The following is a 17,124-nucleotide window of genomic DNA, read 5'->3' as shown; positions in this document are numbered from 1 at the left end:
GTGTACATACTGAAGTCGTCATTATTGAGAGCCAATATATCATCTAAATATCTAAAAGTGTTAAATATTTGAATCAGATGTTGTTTCGATGGGTCTTTGCTGATTTTAGTCATAAATTGTAACTCATAACAATACAGAAACAGGTCCACAATCAGTGGTGCACAGTTAGTCCCCATGGGAATTCCGATAACCTGACGATATACGGAATCTCCATAGCAAACAAAAATGTTATCTAGTAAAAATTCAAGTGCAGTTATAGTATCAAAGCAGGTCCAATTGACATAGTTCTTTTGTTTGTTGTAACTAAAAAATGACCTAAAATAGTTTGAACATATATATTCGCATTCCGACTATATCAAGATAAACATGGGATAATCAGCTATAAAGACAGTTCATTGGTACTAGAATGACTAATTATATATTTTTTAATGTAATTTTCATGTCTCAATAAAACACCAATCAGTAATAAATTTAAAACGATTGTCCAAGAAATCCAGTGGAAAACCGGGTTATAAATATATATTAAGTTTTGATTTGTTTGTAAATTACTCGACGATTTCATTTGTGAGAGATAATAATTCAACGGTAATGAATACTGTTTCCACCAATAACATTAAAAGATAAAAAAAAATCACCAATGAATGCAGACAATACATGAAGAAAAGTTAGCAAGCATTTTATAAAATGCCTAAATTTATAAAATGCCTGTAACATATAACACCCAAAACTGCAATTGATAGATTTTGGTAAAATGTGAAAAATTTGTCTAAAACATTTGAAAAGAAAATATCTCCAGCTCCAAAATGAAAAATTAAACAATTCGTTGGTTTCGAATTTCTTTCAATAAAAACAATGGAAATATAAAGTTGTAGTTCCTTTAGGTGTACGATGTGAGTGATACAAATAAATGTGATAATCGCCATACCACTTTTTGCTACATGTTTTGTAGGTCATAGCATGACAAAATATTTACGATTCACTTCATGTTCTCTCTCCCCCCCCCCCCCCCCCCCCAAAAAAAAAAAGATTAAAAAAACCAATAACATCAACTGACAAAAATCTTTGTTAGGCCTTTAAAAACGTTTATTGAAACGTCACTTCATGTATTTCCTGCATTCATTGGTCTCTTGTTAAGTTTAACTTTTTTATTCCTTAATTTTATGGCTGGCAATATTATTGATTACCTTTAAATTCTTATCTCTCACATATTGAAATTGTCGAGTTATTTTGCAAATAAATTAAGGCTTAATATATATTTATAACCCGGTTTCCAAAAGAACTTCTTAGACACATGTTTTAACCCTAAATTGATTAATGTCATATAAATAACATTAAAAAATATGTTATAAATAAAAAACATGCTTTAAAAAGAAATATAAATTTAAAAACGTATGTTATTGATCAAGTCAATACAGATAACATAAGTCACATGTTAAAAAATATTCAATAATATATGTAAATGAAATGTATGAATAATGTCTCAGTAGATAAAGGTTATTGAAGTTAATATACCTTTGTTGGATTTTGTTTTGTTGTTGATGATTTTTTATCTCACCTATGTATAAACATACAAAACAAAACACTTTTTTTATTATACTTTTAGACTAAAATGAACATAATCCAGGACTGTTTTGTTTTACATCAAGCAATTTTGAGTATGTTGGTATCAAATCACATGTTGATTTTTTTTCTATTATGTTTCCTGTTATTTAAACACTTTAAATCTATAAACATCTATTTCTGTGACATTATTACAAATGAATAGTATATAATACTTACCAAGCTAGTTTAATTTAATCCAGTAATTTATTAACTACAAATATGTGCGTTTTTACTCTAGTTTTCGGACAATGAATTAGAAAACGTGTTAACACATCCGGCAAAAAAGGTCAAGTACAAAATAACTGTGTCAACATTGTGTTATCATCTTAATCACTATAAAAACAAACAAATGTAACAAAGGAGCACAAAAAGGAATACATCAAATTCAACATCCTCATTTTGCTTTTTTATTATACGATTTTATTTCTGGAATTTATTAATTGATGTTCCGTAAACACGTGGTTTATACCATGAAATATATACACTGTATTTAAAAGAATGTAGATGTTATACTTATAATAATTGATTACTTTTTACTGAGCTTTTCCCCTGGAAATTCAGTAACTAATAACAGGGATACTCGGGCTAACGCTGTAATCCGAGTAAATTGTTAAAACAACAGATATATAATAAAAAATATTAACTTTAAAACAAAAAAAAAAAAAAAAACAAAAAAAAAAAAAACCGTCGGTACAGAAGCACTGAATACTGAGCTGAGGATCCCAAAAGAATTTATTTGAATAGATGGAAGATTTAATGTATCAGTCATATCTGTATATAACTTAAATGACCTAGTTTAGATATAGCTGATCAGTATATGTGGATGAGGTGTATCTGTAAACTAGAACATAATTTAAATGTTCCATCCAATTGTTTCAAGACTAATCTTAAATAACTAGTCTTAAGGAAAATGACCATGACTTAATTATTACTATTTCTCGTTGTTCTTGTCATATTTTATTATTTTATCATTATCCTGTTATAATGACCGGTGTTCATAATGCCTTGTATTACTTTATTTCCTTTTTTGTTGAAAATTCTATACCAAAAGATTCCGAAAAACTTTACGATAACTTCATTTTAAACATTTAACCATGTTGCTATCATATGCTATAGCCAATATTCAGAACTGCTCGATAAAGTAATAGTAGCAATGTAGTCTGATTAACTTATATAAATGTTTTGATGTCAACTAAATGTAATCATTATGTAAAACAGCTTTTTTAAAGCGGGGGTATGATAAACTGTTGATACAGAGGTATGTCTCCCCTGTATATAATTTTGTTAGTAAAATGCAAAAATGGTGAAATTTAAATAGAAATACTTTAACGTGTAAATTATGCAAAATACTTGCAATCAATGAACCATGACTGAAGGGACAGCGCCAAACAGTTTCTGATATATAAGATATGCCAAAGCTAAACTGTATACTAAATACCATTGACTTATCATAAGTGGTTGCCCTTAAACTGATATAATCATAAACTTTATCATGTAAACAATGCAAAAGTTTCAAAGTCAATAGACCATGACTGATGGAGAAGGGCCATATAATCTCCATGGAAATTAATTGTGCTAATGCTTTTACAACTGCATACCCAATATCATTGATTTACCATTAGCGGTTAACATAAAACTGATCTATCACAAAATTTAACAAGTAAACTATGCAAAAGTTTCAAAGTCAATAGATCATGACTAAGGGGGACCGGACAAATAATATCCATGGAAATGAAATGTGCCAGGGCTTATACAAAGTCATACCAATTATCATTGATTTACCATTAGTGGTTGCCCATAAACCAAACAAATTGTTGATGTCACCGCAGAATCCACTGACACCGCCATTACTGCTGGAAACAGAATACCTTTGTCTCACTTTTTGACTCTGTCAAGGCGATGCAATAATACAAATCAAGACTTCATTGAACAATGTATCCAAAAAAAAAAAAATCATAAAACAAGTTAACTTTTTGAAAGCTTTAAGCATTGTCTCCCTTAGCACATACACTTTTTGTTATCTTACTATATAGCTATGACATTTAATACCCATTATTTTCTTAGAAATGCTATAACTGGATGCAGACACTTCAAATAATTTTCAAACAATGCACAAGGAGGATAATTGTTGTAACTTCCCGTGTTATACCTTTCATCTTAAATTCATTCAGTTTACAGAAGATCGTTAAAGCACTAAGGCTGTCAATAACGGCTTTTTCCTCCGTCACTATATCACAGGCTGAAATCATCCTAAAAATAAAGACATCATACAAAGAGGATGCATTAACGTAAACATATTATACATCCTATTACAGAAAATTAATTTCAACATAATGACAGTACTCCTACAACTATCAATACTTCAGAGTAATTATCTCCTCTTGAATACAGGTTCAATTTGTTTAAGATTATATCAATGAAAGGTTTCCATTGATTTTTTATTCTTGTCATTCTCACTGATATCATATAAGTCACAAGGTACAAATATATTAAGGATGAATAATTTAGAGGCAAATTTCTTTTTAATAATTATAAAATTGAAATAACACTTTAAAAATTTTATGTGTCCATATTTCTGGATTTAGCTTCATCAGGAACCCCCAAAGCCTTATATTTTAAAGCGGAGGAAGTAAAAGTCAACTTATTTTGCAGAAAAACATTTTTTTTTACTATAAAGTTTATATTTTCATATCATAGATTTATTGATCTCGTAGATTTCTTAGTTTCATGTAAAAATATTGTAAAACAAAAAAGATGTTAACACTTTTTGTTGATCAGTTCAATATAATCAACGCGTAAATCGGCGAATGTGAATACCGTCCGGTCAACTTTTTTTGGAGAAAATCATTTTTTTTTTACTATAAAGTTTACATTTTCACAGATTCCTTAATGTCATGGACAAATATTGTAAAGCAAGAGATATTAACACTTGTTGTCGACCAGTTGAATATATGTATAGCGTATATCGGCGAGTGTGAAATCCGTCCGGTCAACTTTATTTGCTCAAAAATATTTGTTTTCACTTTTTTTGTCTGATTTTCATAAAATATAGTTTAATATCTCTAAGGTCTACACATATTAGAAAAATCTACTGAATAACAAAAAAGTTCTGACTATTTATATCTCACCCGGTCAATCGTCCTGTCATGAGTGCAACCCATATACGTATTTAAATAAAGCTCGAGTAATTAGAAGTTCTGACTTTTAAAAAGGAAAACTTTATAGAAATTGTACATGTATGTAATGAACATAGCCTTTAGTCGTTTAAAAGAGGATAACAAGGACAATCATGATTCACAGATCTATGCGAATCCAGGATTTTGAAATAGGGGGCCCCTCGGCCCCCAAACTAGACAAAATTTACTGTGGTCGCGGTAAAAAGTTTGGATTAACCATAAATAAATCTCCATAAAAGGGGACCGGGCACCCCGGACACCACCCCTAAATTCTCCCCCTGATTCAAACTCTAAAAACAGTGACCTACAATAACGATAGAAAACGAAAAACGACGAAAATCAATTTTCGTACATCATCTTTAAATGCATGAAAAGTTTGACTAAACGGTCTATAAGCTGAACCAATAATAAGTTATTCTGGGAACAACAAAACTGGTCTTATTAGTTGTTATTGGCTTTGAACTAGCTGTCAGTAACTGCGAGTATCCACATATCTGTATTGTGTGTCTTTTTCATGTTAGGGGTGTATAAATACTTTGAAGTTTCTTTGCCAGCGTCTTCACAAAGGAGGTCAATGGAGACATTCCGAAACTAAAAGGACAACCTGTCAAGGAATCCATGACTAATCTAGAAATCAAACAGGAGAATGCACAAAAACGTGCATACTTTGCAAACTTCTAGAAACATTTGTTAAAGACCATATTGTGTCGCACAATAGAACAAATAAACTATTTAGTGATTACCAGTTTGGGTTTCTATCAGGCAGGTCGACTACACTACAGCTACTTCACGTTCTTGAAAAATGGACTAAAATTCTTGACAACGGAGGTTCCATTGATTCCGTATACCTCGACATGAAGGCATTTGACACTGTCCCCCATAAACGATTGATTGGAAAACTAGAGAGTTATGGAATAGCGGAAGAGACAATAACATGTGTAACATCATTCTTAAGTGGTAGAAAACAACAAACACTTGTCAACAGCAGCTACTCAGAAATCAAACAAGTGACAAGCGGCATCCCTCAGGGAAGTGTACTTGGACCAATACTGTTCGTCATCTATATAAACGATTTACCAGAAATCCTTGACTCAGATTGCTTCATGTTTGCCGATGATACCAAAGTCTTTCGACAAATACAAACAAAAGATGATAATGATGCGCTTCAAACAGATTTATCTCATCTAGAAACTTGGTCAAATACTTGGTTGCTAAGATTTCACCCCGATAAATGTAAAGTGCTAACAAGAGGGAAACAAAATAATACCAACCACAAATACAACCTATGTAACACCACATTAGAGAAAGAAAAAGACATCGGAGTAACCATTGACAACAAATTCAACTTCGAGCAAGATATGAATGAAAAGATAAAGAAAGCCAACAGTATTATGGGCTTAATTAGAAGGACATTTACCTGCCTCAATGAGGAAATATTCCTACTACTTTTTAAAGCATTAGCAAGACTAAATCTCGAATATGCCAACGCTATATGGAGCCCATATAAAGTTAAAGATATAACAGCAATTGAAAACGTTCAAAGGCAAGCAACGAAATTGATACCAACACTGAAAGATCTAGAGTATGAAGAACGCTTGAAGAAGCTTAAATTACTAACACTTAAATACAGACGTATGAGAGGTGACATGATAGAAGCTTACAAACTAATATCATGAATATACGATAAAGCGTTACCTAACTTGTTAACATACAACACTACTTCTGTTACTAGAGGACACAACAAGAAACTGGCTATACAAAGGTGCAACAAAAACATAAGATCAACTTTTTCACCCAACGAATTGCACCAATATGGAACAGCTTGCCCAGCAGTGTTATTAATGCACCAACTATTCAGTCGTTCGAGAGCCGACTAGACAAATTTTGAATAAACACTGAGATGAACTATAGAGCAAAAGCTGACACAGGAACCGGAACCGAAACAAGTCAGCAAATAACTGAAGATCTGAGCATAGTGGAGTGATCCAGCGTTCAGTTACAGACTATGTAAGACTATGTAAGAAATACCCTGCCACGTCCGGTCTGTGTTTTTGTTAGATGTTTTTCTGCTTTGTATCGATCTGACGAGATAAGCCCTTTTCAACTGATTTTCATAGTTTGTTCTTATGTTGGGCTGTAACACCACCGCTCCAGGCTAGGGGAGGGTTGGACGCTCATAAACATGTTTAACCACATCACATTCTTTATGTGCCTATCACAAGTCAGGAACCTGTAGTTCAGTGGTTGTCGTGACGTTGGTTCATGTCTGTCATATTTCTTTTTCGTAAATTGTTTTGTTATAAATTAGGCCGTTAGTTTTCTAAATTGAATTGTTTCATATTTTTCATGTCAGTGCCTTTTATAGCCGACGATACGGTTTGGGTTCTTCACATTGCTGAAGGTCGTACGGCTGCCTATAACTGCTTACATCCACTTCATTTAAACTTTGGTGGATAGTTGTCTCATTGGCAATCATACCACATCTCCTTGTTTTTATATTGATAGTTTTGCTGATTTTTTTGTTTACAAAGTACTAATCAACTGCTAACAAAGCATACTGCATTTCTGATTAAGCACCACAATGTGATTTCTAATGCATAGAACACAAGACAGCATGATATAGCAGGCTGATTCGTAATTGTCTCAATTAAACAACCGGACTAAGCAGACATTATCTCCGGTACTAACATTCACTGAAATTTCTGAATACCAATTAATCATAACCGCAAGGACAAGGACGTATATTTATGATGCTAGGGCTTATATAGATCATTCCTGAAGAGAAAGAGAGGCGAAGGATACCAAAGGGACATTCAAAATGTAAATAAGGAGATGTGGTATAATTACTACTGATAAACACCCATCAGAGACCAAGGGACGAGGGTGTAAACAAGCAAGTTTTTTTTTTCTAGTTTTGAATATCATGGGGGTAAAATGTATTATTTAACCTTGACTCATTTATGCAAATTTCTGAAAACCCTATCGCAAAAATTAAATTGAAATAATTAAACAATGTACATTATGCTGTAACAAATAAAAACTTTTTTCTCTCTGGAAGATTACTATAAAAAGCTACTTTCTTTATATACATTTCACAAATATACACAAGTAATTATGATAGAAATCAAAGTCAAAATGATATTAAAGCCAAGTCAAATGTCAAGTCGTCCAAATGCAATATAGTGAAATAATGTAGAAATTGTATAATCATAATTCATTATTAAAATTTATAAAAGTAAATCTCCACATACTATTCCTAATGAGTTAATTTCCCGTTTTGTAACAATCGTCTTTTCGCTATCATTTAGTTTGAGTCCTAACCTTTGATGTCTAGCTTAAATGGTATGAACAATACAAAAATAGAATCTTATCACTATGATTAATGTATATCTATATAATACGGTCTGAAAACGAAAACTGATAATCAGTAAGTTGTAGTAAATGAATTCTAACTTACATAAACTAATCATTATACAAATCAGGAGATGTTGTGACAACTATTCACCAGAGACCATAGGACGAGGATGTTAGGCGTTTAAAAAAAAAGATGAAGCTAAGGAGAGATATTAGACAGTTAATCAGCAAGATAGTCGTCCTCCCACTTGCGGTTCAGTGGTTTAGATTTGCGTGGAAATGAATTTCTTAGAAGTTTTATACGATAATACTTTTTTGCTTCATTCTTATTATATGTGAAACACATTTTGACGTAAGTGACCGCCTCGTTGATCTAGTAGTAATAGCACACTTGCCTCGAGTGCGGGAGATCATGTGTTTGTTTGCGGCTGCCTTGGTAAATGTAAGGATTTTAAAACAGGTATTGCTGCTTCTCCTTTAACACGCAGTATCACAGAATGGTCGCTTTGTAGTCCTAGACGGGTTTCCAGCAGGTTTTCGGCCTATTACGTTAAAAATTTGTATTGTACAAAACAGGGTATATGTATATGAAACCTGCACAAAAGTATTTTTGTGTATGACGTCAAATGACGATCAATTAAAACATTTAAAAATCTTGTCATCGTGACCTACATTTATTTCCCGAGTAGTGTTAGTATAGCTTTACATCAAGGGTCACATCACAACAACACATGATTGTATGTAAGTGATGTTTCACCACAGGGAGCGTCTGATATTCCCCCTTTTCGAAAAAAGAAGAAAAACAATTAGAGCAGTTTATAAACTCTTAAGGGACATCAGCTTTAATACAATTGTTTATGTCGTATATATTTTCATCGGATATCTAAACTATATCCTTTATAACTTTGTATTATCTTGTCACGAATAAAATCATACTGGAATTACATGATACTTAGAATACGATTATAACAATCATAAGGCACTAAATGTTGACCACCTTTAGCCCTAAATGCAATGGACAGCGTATAGAAATAAACATACGATGGGAGAATTACTGACAAGAAAACTTGCCATGTTTCAAATAAAAGCGATTATGTCATATTTGTGGATGTTTCAGGATTCTCGATCAAAACTTCATCATGAACAGTTATATCAAATTTAGCTTATATCCGTTCAGTAGCTGCCACAAGATCTGCATATAACATGTTAACACTGGACTCGAAGTAATCGCAGCTAGTACTTTATAAACAAGTTAACCAATACTGTATACATTAAATTAAGTTGAGGTTTTCCTGCTAGTATAATAAGTTGACCAATTACTGACGAAATATTGATATTTACGGCGTTTATTTTTCCCTAATTGTATAAAAAGTTCTTGAGATTCTTTTAAAAATCTTGATGATGAATTTATTATTTTATTTTCCTTGCATGTCGTTGAACTACGAAATTATTCAAAGCTTTGTCTCTTTGTTCAGAAATGAAATGCAATAACGGTATATTTGCAGCACAGTAATTATCAGAAATCTACAATATTCAACTTTGATCAAAGAAAAAAAAACCAACAAAATACAGCTTCATACATTAACATTCACTGTAATTTTAGACATTATATTTAAGAAAGTCATTGTATGCTTCTTGGCAATTGAAAAAAGAACATCCTTTTTTACTAATATATAACGACTATAACCTAATAATTATATGTATAACAGTTGCTGTGTTTAATTCATCGTGACCACAATGCGACTTATCACCGGATATTTACTACTTAAAAGCGTTATGACAGGCACAGCCAGTGAAGCGTGAACTGCTTACTCTTCCGGAGCACCCTTGTTCATTAAGGTTTTTGGTAAGGTTCGTGTTGATCGACCAAGTTTTATTTTTTACATAATGATTTCATCTTTTTTCACGATGGGTTGGCTGTCTTCTTCAAATAGGGGTTTTAAATTGTTACCTTAAGAATAACTGTATTATGACAGCTTGCATTGTATATGGTAAGTTGGTGAAGCATGAATGTTGATATATGGCATATAACAACAATCATGCTTCACCAACTAAGCAAATTTGACCATTATTATAGGATAACAATATATAAATCGTTCATTGAAATGCATTTTGATGTCAACAGAGCTGACTTCCTTTGTGTATGATTATGTAAACATCTTCACATCAATAAAAAATCCCAATCTGTGTCTTTCTCATCCGGCATCTGACAATTTTATCATATTTATGATATCATCTTTTCCTCCGACCTTGGTTAGGTCGCGTTGAACTGTTTTTTAATGATATATCTGGATATTGGTCGTTTTTAATGATGATACATAATATCATTGTACAGTTCTGGTCATTTGGCTTTATTAACATCAATTTGTGTAACAAACCAATTGAAGCTGTCAATAATAATGATAAATACAATATAGATACATACTTCAAGAAAAACAAATTGGCTTTGCTAGTAACAAAAAAATAAAAATATGCTTACTTTAAACAAGCTGTCGGAAGCATCTTTGTATCTTTTTGTCTTTTCATGAGTTTGTTTTTTTGCCTAGTACCGATTAGATTAGTAAAGCCCTTTACAGTTTGTTCTAACGGTGTGCCTGTGCATCACTGTGCAAGAAAGGAAGGGTTGACGTTCACAATATAAAATAAGGAGAAGTGGTATGATTGCCAATATGGCAATAAGTCAACTGTCAACCAGATACTGAAGGAGTAAGGTATAAAAGGCCCCGGCATGACTAAATGCGAAACAATTCAACAGAGGTAAGCAAACATGACAGACAGCAACCAACGACAACCCATAAATTACAGGCTACTGACTTGGGATAGGCACATACAGACAGCAACCAACGATAATCACTAAATTACACGTTTCTGACTTGGGACAGGCACATACAGACAGCAACCAACGATAGCCACTAAATTACAGGCTACTGACTTGGGACAGACACATACAGACAGCAACCAACGATAACCACTAAATTACAGGCTACTGACTTGGGACAGGCAATGTTTTCTTGACTTTGCGAAGTTGCTGTATTAAACAAGATTGTGAGAGCTTACTCTAAAAAAGACGAGACAGTGGTATAAAAGCACAAAATAAGATCAAACAATAGAAATCATTTTGAAAAGTCTTGGCGCATCAGATACTCATTAAGCACAACAAAAACCCTACAAAATGATAAAACTAACATGATGCCGATCGAAAAGTACTCGTAGTTACTGCAAGCAAGTTCAAAGCCAATTTCTAACAAATAAACAAACCATGTTTTTCAAGACTAAAATATCAATCAGTATACATTCAATGGATTTTGTATAAAGATGTCATAAACAATCTGAGAAAAGCATGACAGACATGTTTGTAGCCACATTATTTATGTACCTGTCGACGACAGAAGCCTGTAGCCCATTGGTTGCTCCTGTTTCTTGATTTGTTGTTTATCTGCTAACGAAGTTGTTGTAATTTTTCAAATCTTAATCTTATTCAGCTCAACTGTTTTTAATTTTTAAAACGTTAGCCTGTTGAGGACTAATCGTATGATGTGTGTAGACTCATCAAATGCCATATGATCTCACACGGGTTACATATAAATGTCATTTGTTGTTTCTTTAAGTTTTTAGGTGTTTCACTGTTTAGTCCTCCATCTATTTTTATTTATATACTTATTTTTACAAAAAATTATCTTCCATTAGCCTCTTTTTTCAGTGACATTATAATGCTATTTCTCCTTCACCATAGATTTTGTCTTCTTTAAATGCCTACTTTGTTACATTTAAATGAGATATGTTTACTAATAATAACACAATTCTCCAGTGTTATATTTTGAAAAATATTTATGTCCATCATTTTGTTTGGTGCGTGAATACTGTACTACTGTTGGCATATTTATGCAGTTATTTTAAACTATAATTTTTACAATGCACGCAACGTAAATAAATATAATTTGGAATACTTGAGGTTAGTTTTCTCCCCTGAAAACAAAATTTGGCCTTTCTTATGTAATATATACACAATTAAATAGTAAATCAATTAAACATTTACGGAAATGAGACTTATACTAATCACAATTATGAAATAAATATAAATCTTGCTACTGAATTAAGTGTTGTATTTTAAATATCTGATTGAATGACTGTAGTATTGATGATAGTTTTGGTAACGTCAAAATTTTTCATTTTGACACCTTCAATATCAGTTGTTCTTTTTCATAATCATGGTTATACATATATTTATTGTGGACGTATGATTCTTCCTTATAAATCTAGCAAGTTTTAGAAAAGTTCTTTTATTCTTTCTTTAACCTTAACGGACACAACAACAAGGGTTATAATGAAACTGTTATATTTTTTCGTTCATTAAGTCTGGTGTCGTTTTGGATGAACACCAATTCGCTAATTTATAGATTGAAGCAAGACTAAATTTTGCATTGAAATTCTGAACAGGTTTGTTGTAAAAAGTATCTCGTATTACATCAACCTCCTATGTAAGTAGTAGGATCAGTGGATTATAATGCACTCAAAATCGCCTGGCGGATGTGGCGCAAGGGGCGTGACCTTCTGACGTCATCTATCCTTCTAAGGTGACTATATTCCCTAATGAGATGATTCTGGTGTCTTTGGCCGACGTCGACATCAGATCGTCTAAGACAATCATATTTCTAATACGGGGATCAAAGAATGCGTCTGCTTCTAGATCTGCCGGGATATGGCGGGCGAATTCCACGGGTGAGTCGACAGTGCCACGAATGACATAATAGAGGGGTTGCCATCTTGTGATAATTTGAGGACTCGCTTTGCACACCTATTGACTTTTGTGGAGCATCTCTTTCAGGAATTAAGTCTTTCCGGAGGAAGTCAGTCCGGACACGATCATGGTGAATGGATGATTAAAAACAAAATCGTGCTGCAGCTGCTGTTGACGAAACGGCTGCTGCTGAAGAAACGAATATTGCTGGTGGAGAGGAGTAAACTGCTGTTTCCGTAGTTGTTGTTGTTGCTGCTGTTGTTGTGTTGATGCTACTGTTGCTGTTGCTGCTGCTGTTTATGCTGCTCTTCCTCCTGGTGATGGTTGTATTGTTGCTCATGGGAAGCATGCTTGCTTTTCATATGTCTTCGAAAATCATGCGGCCAAACATAAACGCTACGACATAGGTTGCAACTATACATCTTCACTTTTTTTCTGAATGTCAATTTTTGGTTTTTTCTTAAGCTTATGGATCAACCAACTATCGAGAATCTTTCTTTCACTTCCTGCGAAAGTGTAGCAAGAAAAATACGTGGTCATCTTTCAGTCGACAAATTTTGAGACTATTATCCCTTAAGACGATTTCGAATTAAAACAGTTCGTTCCTGTTTACCGTGAAATAGATAAGTTTATCAAACGCGACGTCCGAGATATCTTCGTTCAATATCCCTACTGATTGAAATATTGGGAGACACGCCCCCCTGACGTACGAGTCAACCACTAAGTTCGAGCAGAGGTAGATGCGTCTCGTTGGCGTTACTAATTGCGGTAAGAACGATAACTTCAACATTTAAGAAGCAAACGTAGATAGTGTTCTATATAGATATATTGGTACAGGTTCCACTATACGAATTTATCTACAGTACGCCTCGGTTGAACTAGTTATTATAACTCAATTTATAGTTCGCCAATAAAATTTTTATCGCCTCTGTATAAATGCAAGGTCTTATTGGTAAACGTTCCTTTAATTTCTCTGTTCCGTAAGCATTTTGTGATGTTAGGCCTTTTCACAGAAAAAAATCTATTGCGCGTATGTCTACAACGAACAACTAGGAAGAGAAACGAATGGCGTCATTCATTTATCTAAGGGGGAAACTTGCAGAACGTTATATTTATAACATATGTGGAGGAATGAAGATAGGGCGTGTTTTGATTGATTACTAAAAATGTATATTATTCTTTAATACCCCTTTTTATCTTTAATTTGATTTGAAAAAATAGTTTTACTTAATTTTTAATTCTTTTTTAACTCTATTTCGATTAAATCTATTTTGCTTTAAATTTCGATTAAAATTTCTTCAATAAAAAAAATAATGGGGGTGGGGGAAGGTGATGACCATAGCATCGCGTCCAGTATGAGTTATTGAATGAAAGGGTCAGACTAGCTATGATGACTGATTCTGTGTGAGTCATACTGTGTTTACCATTACGTATGCATGACGTCGCTCTAGGAGTTGACATTTTACCATCCGGAGTGACACATTTGAGGGTTGTGGACACCTTATAAGGATAGGCACATACAATCATGACGTTGATTCTATTCCATTTGGTGTGACTTATTAGGGGATATGGTCACCCTATAAGGATATATATCGTCATAAGGTCACGCCCCTCCCTTGCTCTACAGCCGCTACGCGATTTTGAATGTATAAAAAACCACCGATCCTACAACTTATGTATGTCTCAGCACGCTTCAATTTTGTACAGCAGTGTTTTGTACTTTTATGTCCTAGCAGACCTAAAATGACAGCCTTTTGGTGTTACTTTCATCCTCCTTTTGAATGTCTGCATATTTGTTGTGTTGTTATTAATCTTCTAATTATTTTCCAATAGACATTAAGGAGAAGTATAAGATAATATAATTTTCTATAACAATACATCACGGACATTAGTTCAATAATGTTTCAGTAGTAAAATGAATGACAAAAACACATCAATGATCATCCATTTTCTAATACATGGAAGTAAGGTGCACTTGTTGGTCTATAATATCGATCTCCACATATCATTTTATTCAACAGAGGTAAAAAAAAACTTATCATACTCCTTTTCTGTAACTAGAGGTACATAGTGATGGGTTTGTCCATATGTTTGTCTTTTTGTCTCACTTTTGTATCCACCAATGATCATAAACCGCTTGACACATGATGTCCTTTTGCGTGCACCTTCTATTACATTTCTGCATGTAAATGACTTTTCGAGTTAACTTTGGCCTGTCCTGGACTTTGTCATATCCTCACAAGTACTGTACATATTTGTATCTGCTTCTTATTCTAAACTACTAATCATAATTTAATGAAACATTCTAATAATCTTGACCATATAATGCTATAATGTTGTGCACCTCCTATATCAGTTTTGATCCGAGTTATCTTTTGAGTTTCCTTTAGAAAATCGGGGACTTCAAAAATGCTTTACCGGTATCATGTATGTCATTGTGCTTCCTATTTTGTTTTTTTTTTATCTGAAATTGTTTAGGGTTTCGCTTAGCCAGTCATAGATTTGCTATTGCTTTACGTGGTGCGGGGGTATCATTGTGAAAGCTTCGTTCGCAGAAACTCTTGATTTATATTTATTTTTTTCTTAGATTTATTTGACCAGTTAGTTATGCATAGTATTTAAAAGCCAGTTTAGACGATTTTCATTATTGAGAATTCCACACATATAATCATTTTAAGTTTTCTTTATTTTCTATTTGTAGACGTTTCTAAGAATGATTGGTTGTTCTATAACCAGTTATAAGAAACATTGCCTGTATTTTGTTACAATACTGATGGTACGTTGGTCTGTAACTCATCCCCATTTGTGTGGTAATCTATATTTTTATCAAGAAATATTTTAGATTTGGATGAGCAAAGCGAATGACAATATAATTATAACTTAAGACCCCCGATATATATCGAATGATCTGCACTCGGAAATTAAATCTGAGTTCATAATTAGCCTAAATATCCTTATTCGATGTCAGGAAATAATACAATTATATTTTACAGGAGCATATTGGAAATAAATAAAAAGATATTTCATGGTAAATATAGTGCTAATCTCATTTAGTCAAACAGGTAATTGGATTTGTTTTTCATAGTTCAATTAAGCACGGGGCAATCCTGCAATCATCAATAGTAATTGTATTGTCGTGTGTTTTACGACAGAAAATGAAACCCAAGGCAGTAGGATAAGTTAATGCGATAGATAAAAACATAATATTCTCTGTTTCTATAGTACTATTAAAAACTGGTGGTGTGATTAAATCTAATACTAGGACAACTCGTTCTAAGAGGTGATACTATTTATCTAATACTAGGACAACCCGTTCTAAGAGGTGATGCTATTTATCTAATACTAGGACAACTCGTTCTAAGAGATGATGTTATTTATCCGATATTAACAGTTTAAGAATTCAGTGGAAAGCGCATATAGCAATTCACAAACATATAAAAATACTACCATATTTCTACCCAAAGGAAATATGTTATATACAGTTTCACCTGTGAGATTTTAGGATTGTACCATTACTATTCTTTTTAGAAGCATATCTATGCAGTCTCTGTTGTAAATACTTAACCTACGTCATTTTTGAAACTTATTGGATTAGTAAAAAATACCAGTGAAAAGAAGTCACTGTCGGGTTTTGGTAGTTTTCAAATTCATCATAACGGAATACTATTTTTTAGTACTATTTCTTGTAATCAACAATCGAATTTATTAACCTTCGTCACCGGGGTATAATTACCATAGGTTGCCTTTACTTCCATTTTTCAAACAAAACAATTATTCGCACATCATGAACATAATTACGTTGGCGCCATTGTAAAAGCCGGGTTTTCAGGTTTAAGTGAGAAATAATAATGCAAGCTAAGGTCCTATATTTTTATTCTGACGACGAAACGTTAAATATAATTATGGATATACTCCCTCAAATATCGTGCAAATGGCACATTTCCATAAAAACCATTAAATTTACTTTTTCTACATCTGAATTTTTAAGATTCAGATACCTTATTTTAAAAACATTTCCAATCACCGATATACTGTTAAGCAAGAACCACAAATGTTATTGTTCAGAAAGGTAAGTATATATTATCCGACGCAGCTCATTTCTTACGAATCCATAACGTATAATCGACTTAAGATATTTTATTCGATGATTGTTAATCGAAAACAATTGCTGTTAATTAACTTTTGGTGTCGACGTTTAACGATCGTGACCTTGATAAACAATGATGATAATTTGTTGTTTTTTTTGTATTTTGA

General features: G+C 32.9%; 1 protein-coding gene across 3 annotated transcripts in view; it reads right to left on the bottom strand.

The window, feature by feature from the left end:
* LOC127707906 (sarcoplasmic calcium-binding protein-like) overlaps nucleotides 1-1,872 on the bottom strand; it is a 48,878-nt gene extending 47,006 nt beyond the window's left edge. For 2 of the 3 annotated variants that reach the window (XR_007985082.1, XR_007985079.1), the window contains exon 1: nucleotides 1,780-1,872. The gene's annotated coding sequence lies outside the window, so the exon portion shown is untranslated. The remainder of the gene's footprint in view (nucleotides 1-1,779) is intronic. The other variant, XM_052212669.1, reaches the window with a different exon arrangement.
* Nucleotides 1,873-17,124: the final 15,252 nt, after the last annotated feature.

Source organism: Mytilus californianus, unplaced genomic scaffold (genome assembly GCF_021869535.1).
Source record: "Mytilus californianus isolate M0D057914Y unplaced genomic scaffold, xbMytCali1.0.p SCAF_7, whole genome shotgun sequence".
In the NCBI taxonomy this organism is placed as follows: Eukaryota; Metazoa; Mollusca; class Bivalvia; order Mytilida; family Mytilidae; genus Mytilus; species Mytilus californianus.
Note: the sequence above shows the minus strand (reverse complement) of the source record. Positions and strands in the feature narration are given on the sequence as shown.